Here is a 6764-nt window from a genome sequence, read left to right as displayed (position 1 = left end):
TTGTCCTCAATGTTTAAGAATCAAAATTGAATGGGGAGTAACTGAAAATGGTAGAATACACCTGATGAGTGACGTGGGTAGCTCCCAAAACACCAAAGGTGGTAATCTGAAATGACAAAATGAAACTATCATGCAATGAAAAACAAAGAAAACAACAGCAAACAAAAAGGAAAAGAAAGAAAATAAGAAAAAAATAAAAACAAAACAAAGCAAAACAAAATAAATAAAGAAACACATACCTTAGTGGTGTGGTCAAGGTTGATAGATTGGATCCACAAGTGGAATGTCTTCCACTTCCGGAACTTGCCTATCAATTAATATTTTAAGGCGTTGACCATTTACTTTAAAGATCCGACCATCCTTAGGATCTTCTATTTCTACCGCCCCATTTACAAAAATATTTTTCACTAGAAATTGGTCAGTGCACCTAAACCGAAGTTTTCCTTTGTGCTTGTGAGATCCAAAATTATATAAGCATATTCGGTCATTAGGTTTAAACCTCTTCCTAAGAATATTTTTATCATGAAACGTTTTCATTTTGACCTTATAGACTTTAGACTTAGGCAAAGATTTCAATTTAACTCTTGGTACTTTCATACTTACAGGAATCTGTTTTCCACATTTCTTAGGCAACTCCTTAAATTTCTGTTGCCAAACCTGTGTGCCATAATCCTGAGTTTCATCAAAAACAGCACAAATATCAATAACATCAGATGAATCACTAACAGATGTATTAAACTCAGAATTCACAAGGGAATATTCAAGGGGATCAAAATCATGAGTTGTGTGAACTCCCTTGTCTATGAGGGCATCAATCATATACGTTTGATGGCACTCGTCATCTGTTGGCTGCTTCTCAATATGGAAAATGTTGACCTCCATGGTCATGTTTCCAAAAGATAACTTCATTAACCCATTCCTGCAATTTATAAGTGCATTAGCCGTAGCAAGGAAATGTCTACCTAATATGAGAGGAAGTTTAGAGTTAGACTCAACAACTGATTGAGTGTCCAAAATTACGAAATCAACAGGATAATAAAACTTGTCAATTTGGATCAAAACATCCTCAACTATCCCCCTCGGTTTCTTAATTGAACGATCAGCCAACTGAAGCACGACAGAAGTAGGCTTAATTTCACCCAAACCAAGCTGCAAATAAATGGAATAAGGCATCAAATTAACACTAGCTCCTAGATCTAGCAAGGCTTGCCCAAACTCATGATTCCCAATATTACATGCAATGGTTGGACAACCAGGATCCTTGTACTTAGGAGGAATTCGCTGCTCAATTAGAGCACTAACTTGCTTTGTCAGAAATGCTGTCTTCTTAACATGGTGCTTCCTCTTAACTGTACACAAATCTTTAAGAACTTTTGCATAAGTGGGAACTTGTTTAATAACATGCAAAAGAGGAAGGTTAATCTTTACCTGCCTGAGGTTCTCCAAGATTTTATTACTAGGATCCAAAGTTCGCATACCAGATTTTAAAGCTTGAGGAAATGGTACCTTAACTGGATTCTTGATTACCTCGGCATCCTTGGGGAACTCGGTGCTATCATTGCTTTGTTCCTCTTCAACATCCTCTTGCTTATCAGTTGTTGGGATGTGTAAGGACTTACCACTTCTTGTCATAATGGCATTCACTTCTTTTAAACTTTTTTGTGCCATATGCTGACCTTGGGGTGCGGATTGAGCTTGAGAATGAAACTTGCCATGCTCATTTACACTCAAGGAGCTCATTATCTTGGATATATGACTCTTTATCTCTTTGTTTTCTTCAACAACCTGCATAATCAAAGATTCAAACTTTTGATTAGTTTTACTCTGTGCCTCAATAAAAGCATGCAAAGTGTCTTCTAAAGGACTCCTAGAAGATGAAGGTGCATAATATGGTGCAGGATATGATCTAGGGGGTTGTGCAGGCGGTTGGTTTTCAGACTTCCAGCTAAAATTGGGGTGATTACGCCACTCAGGATTGTAGGTATCAGAGAAAGGTGCAACAGGCTTCATGTACATACCTAAGGCATTACATTGTTCCTCATACATCCCTCTCATCTCAACAAATGTGGGACACTCTTGGGCAAGGTGATCTACCCCACCACACACAAAACATCGTCCAAAAGACTCTGCATGATTAGCCACGTGTGTTGGCTTTAAATCCTTAGTCTTCAACGCCTCTAGCTCTCTAGTGAGCATTTCAACCTTAGCTTTTAGGTTATCTTCTTCCCTGAGATGGTAAATTCCACCACCATTTAGGTTTCCTGCAGGTCGTGACCTATTTGTGCTCTCAGTAGCACTAGGTCCAGTCCAAGGGTGAGCTTTTTCAGCAAGCTCATTGAGGTATTCTATGGCCTCATCAGGATCTTTCTGTAAGAACTCACCATTACACATCATCTCCACAAATTGACGCTCTCTAGGTATAAGTCCCTCATAAAAATAGCTCACTAAGCGCCAATTCTCATACCCATGGTGAGGACACATACTCAATAGCTCCTTAAATCTCTCCCAAGACTGATACAAAGTCTCACTGTCCTTTTGTACAAAGGTGGAGATTTGCCTTTTTAAATTATTGGTCTTATGTTGGGGAAAGTATTTATTAAAGAAGACCTGAGTCATCTCATTCCATGACCCAATAAATCGTGGTCTCAATGAATATAGCCAACTCTTAGCTCTATCCTTCAAAGAGAAAGGAAAGAACTTAAGTCTCACAATGTCATCAGTTGCATTTTGACTATGAAAAGTCGTAACTACTTCCTCAAACTCCCTAATGTGCACATATGGATTTTCATTTTCCAAGCCATGAAAAGTAGGAAGTAACTGTATCATCCCTGTTTTAAAATCCAATTGGCGAATATTAGCTGGAAACATGATGCATGATGGTGTGGCTGTGCGTGTAGGGTGGAGGTAATCCTGAAGGGTCCTAGTGGGTTGATCTTCGTGTTCACTCATTTTCTCAAAATTAGAAGAATTATCAAATAAATGATCATAAAAATTAAACTCTGACTCTAACACAGGTCTACAAGCAAACCGACCCAAGGCGTCTCTATACCTGTGCATGCAAGGTAGAGAAAAACCCAACACTAAAAAAAAAACTACAAAAAGAAAAAGAAAATAAAAAAAAGATGCAGCAAGCTAAAATAGGGAACAAAGTTACCGCCTTTACAAACTGTTGAAAAGAAAACCTATCTCACAATTCTTCTACCGTCTCCCCGGCAACGGTGCCAAAATTTGATTACGCCCAAAGAAAAACGCGGTAGTTGTAGCACAGCTTTGGGGTGTCGATTCCACAGGGAGACAAATTAAAATAATAGCAAGAGGAACAAAGAAACTAAAGAAAAAATATTAAATAAGTAATAGAGAATAAAGATTAATTTTAAATGTAAATTCAAGTGAAGCAAAGTGATTAATAGAAAAAGTACTCAAATTTAACAAACAGTAGAGCGTCAGGAATCCCTTGCACAAATCTGGTATTTTAATTATTCTTAATTCATTAGATAACTCAATTAGGAACTCAATTCCCGCAATTCTCAATCGGAAGGTATAGATTTATAAACCAGACTTAAATCAAATGTAACCCTTTGAAAAAAATATTCACCACTTTTAAAAAACGTGAATTACTACCCCTATTGATAAAAGCCAATGACGACAATATACTCAGGAAGCGATATTGCAGCAAAAAACTAAATCAATATAGATAAATAATTGATCCAAACATAATCAAAGAACTAATCCATTCAATAGAAAAAGTATGACTGAATCCATAAACACAATAAATTCTATGATTATTCGGAGAAGAAAACATCAACGATGAATTGAGAATGATAAAACAAAAGAGTTTTAGCAATTGAAAATCAAATACATGAATTAAGAATAAATTAGAAATACCATCTAATATGCAAGTTCATCCCTAACCCTACTTGAGAATTTAGTTACCCATAAATATAATGGACAACAAAAATCTCCAGAGAAAACTGAAGCGAACGGTGGCCATGGAAGTGATTTTCTCCTCTCTTCAGATCTGCATCTTGTGCCTCTTCATCCCCCCCATTTCGTGCTAATGATATGCTTATATAGGGTAAGAAAGAAACCCTAATGTCCTCTTGATTTCCGCATAAAAAAATCGCCTAAATTTTAGGACTTATCTTGGCAGCCACGTACAGCCTTCAGGAGTTCGAATTTGGAAATCCTTATTAGAGCCAAAGTTATAGCCCTTTAAGATAGCTTTCCAATTCATGAAGAATCGCATAAATCCGATATATGAGTAAAAAGATACAGTCAAAAGACTAAAGTATGTCCAGACTATCTCCTAGCGAATTTTGGACTTAGACTTCTTGTGGTTTCATTTTGTGATTTTTTTCTTTTTCTTTTCTTCCAAATTGCTCTCAAACCCCATGAATGTCCTCCTTTGAATTTGGTTGGGCTTGACTTGCTCTTTTATAAACTCTGAAATTAGACATTAAAAAACTATTTAGGAGTATCCCAACGTAAATAGAAATTCAATTTAAGAATACACATGAATTTTTATGATTTCTATTCACATTTTAGTATTTTACTCCAATAATAGGGTATATAGAGTGCACTTTCGCACACTCATCAACCCTCTACACTTGCAATCACCTTACACGTGGTGATTCAACTATTCCCCGTGTAGAATACTTTCTACACGTACAAGGGTTATACACACCCTTTTTCTGATACAAAAGCTGATAGTGGGTAGGTTATCAGAAAACACTCCTCAATGAGTGAAATAAGAACAATACAGCGCAAACTATATCTCTCAAAATGAACAAAGATTAAGGCTCAATGCTTAGAGAAGAGAGAATGAAAGCTTTTGAATGAATGTTGTATACTCTTGGTGTTGTGAATGTGAAGCTCTTAAATGATCTATTTATACGCATATGAGACTTCATATTCAAATTTAAAAAGATTCACATGTCAAAGATAACATCATTCACTTTTTCAAAAAATTCAAATAAAAGGTTCTTCTTTTCCAATTGTCAAAGACAACATCATTCACTTTTTCAAAAAAATCAAACATAATTTTTTACTTTTGGCATATGACAAAATGAACACACTTTCCTTTTCAAAAAATTCAAACCTAATCTTTTACTTTTTGCATATGACAAAAGGAGCACACTTTCCTTTTCAAAAAAATTCAAACCTAATCTTTTACTTTTTGTATATGACAAAATGAGTACACTTTATTTTTCAAAATTTTCAAACAAAATCATCTACCTTTTGTATAAGTCTAAAAAAGCATCAATCAATTTTGAAAATATTCAAATAAAACATGCACATGTGAAAGATGACAATCAATCATCTTTAATATTTTCAAAGTTCAACCCTTTAATCAAGGCATGTACATGCAAAAGATGACAATCAATCATCTTTCAAAATTTTCAAATTTAATTTTCAAAAATATTCATGCACATGTGGAAAATGTATTTTAATGCTTTATGATAAAATATTAATTTTGAGCATTAATCCTAATTTCGAATTTTAAGAGATTTACAACATTAATCTATGACTTTAATGTGAACTTGTTTCCTTCTTCCTCATGCTTGATTCTTTGATGTGCTTGATTCCATTGTGTGAACAACTTGAGCTTGAAACTCCTTTATTCTTTGAATTCATTTGTTATCATCAAAATCCATGTATAGATTTATAATCACATGAAACTTGAAACCTTGGGTTCAACAATCTCCCCATTTTTTATGATGACAAATACTTGATAGAACTTGAAACCTGTATTAATACTTAAGCTCTCCCTGAAAATATGCGTTAGTTTTTCAAGCAAAAGTATAAATATAATTCCAAGCAACTTAAAAAATGTTAATGTTCTATTATAAAACTTCTCCCCCTTTTGGCATCATTAAAAAGGATCGGCAGTAAGTAAATAGACTGAAGAAAACGATGCGTTTAATAGTCACTGTAGATAGTTGAAAAAGGAGCCGTCCGTGACCCGACAAATGCTGCAAAGTCTCAAGGCCTAACTCTATGAATTTAGTGCGGCTGGAGATTTAAACAATCGTCTGATATTGTTGAAAAAAGTGATTGAAGGCTCTGAGTTTCTATAAAAAAAATGAGCATTTTCATCTATCGGATGCCAAAAAAATACATCGCTTGTTGACCTGAGTTCTATTTGTCCACAACGATAGAATGGCTGAGCAATTCTCTTCCACTAATGTTCCAAACTTGAATCAGGAACCCTTGACGCATCAATCATCAATCTTCTCTCCTGAGGCCGTCAATACCATGATAGGAGCAGAGAACCATTTTTCTAGTAAGGCTGATTCTGATATTATTGCAGAATCAAGGATGCTCAGTAGTCAATATGCTGCCTCTGTTACGATCATGTCTCGGAGGTTAATGGCGAGGGTGAGTGAGATTGATCATCTTAACATGCAAATATCTGAGTTACGACAGAAGCTTGCTAATAAGGATAATGAGAATAAAAGGCTAAAACAAGAAAACCAAGAGTTGAAAAAATTTGCAGATTGGTATGCTCATGATCTGCAACCACGAATAGAGGAGTTGGAACGAGAAAGGGTTCAGATACAAGGTCAACATCAGCAGATAACAGCAGAGGTTCATCCTTTACTAGAAAAATAGGGACAATCTACTGTTAATCTTGCTGGCTTAGTAAGAAAACTTTTGACAATGTGTGTCCAGCATATCTTGTATTTCTTTTGACTAAATAAGATTTGAAGAGACAATAGTTTGTCTTATTCTTTATGCTATCTCTATAAAATCAGTCCTGAAAT

This window comes from Carya illinoinensis, chromosome 1, assembly GCF_018687715.1.
Source record: "Carya illinoinensis cultivar Pawnee chromosome 1, C.illinoinensisPawnee_v1, whole genome shotgun sequence".
NCBI classification, from domain to species: Eukaryota; Viridiplantae; Streptophyta; class Magnoliopsida; order Fagales; family Juglandaceae; genus Carya; species Carya illinoinensis.
This window is presented reverse-complemented; position numbering follows the sequence as displayed.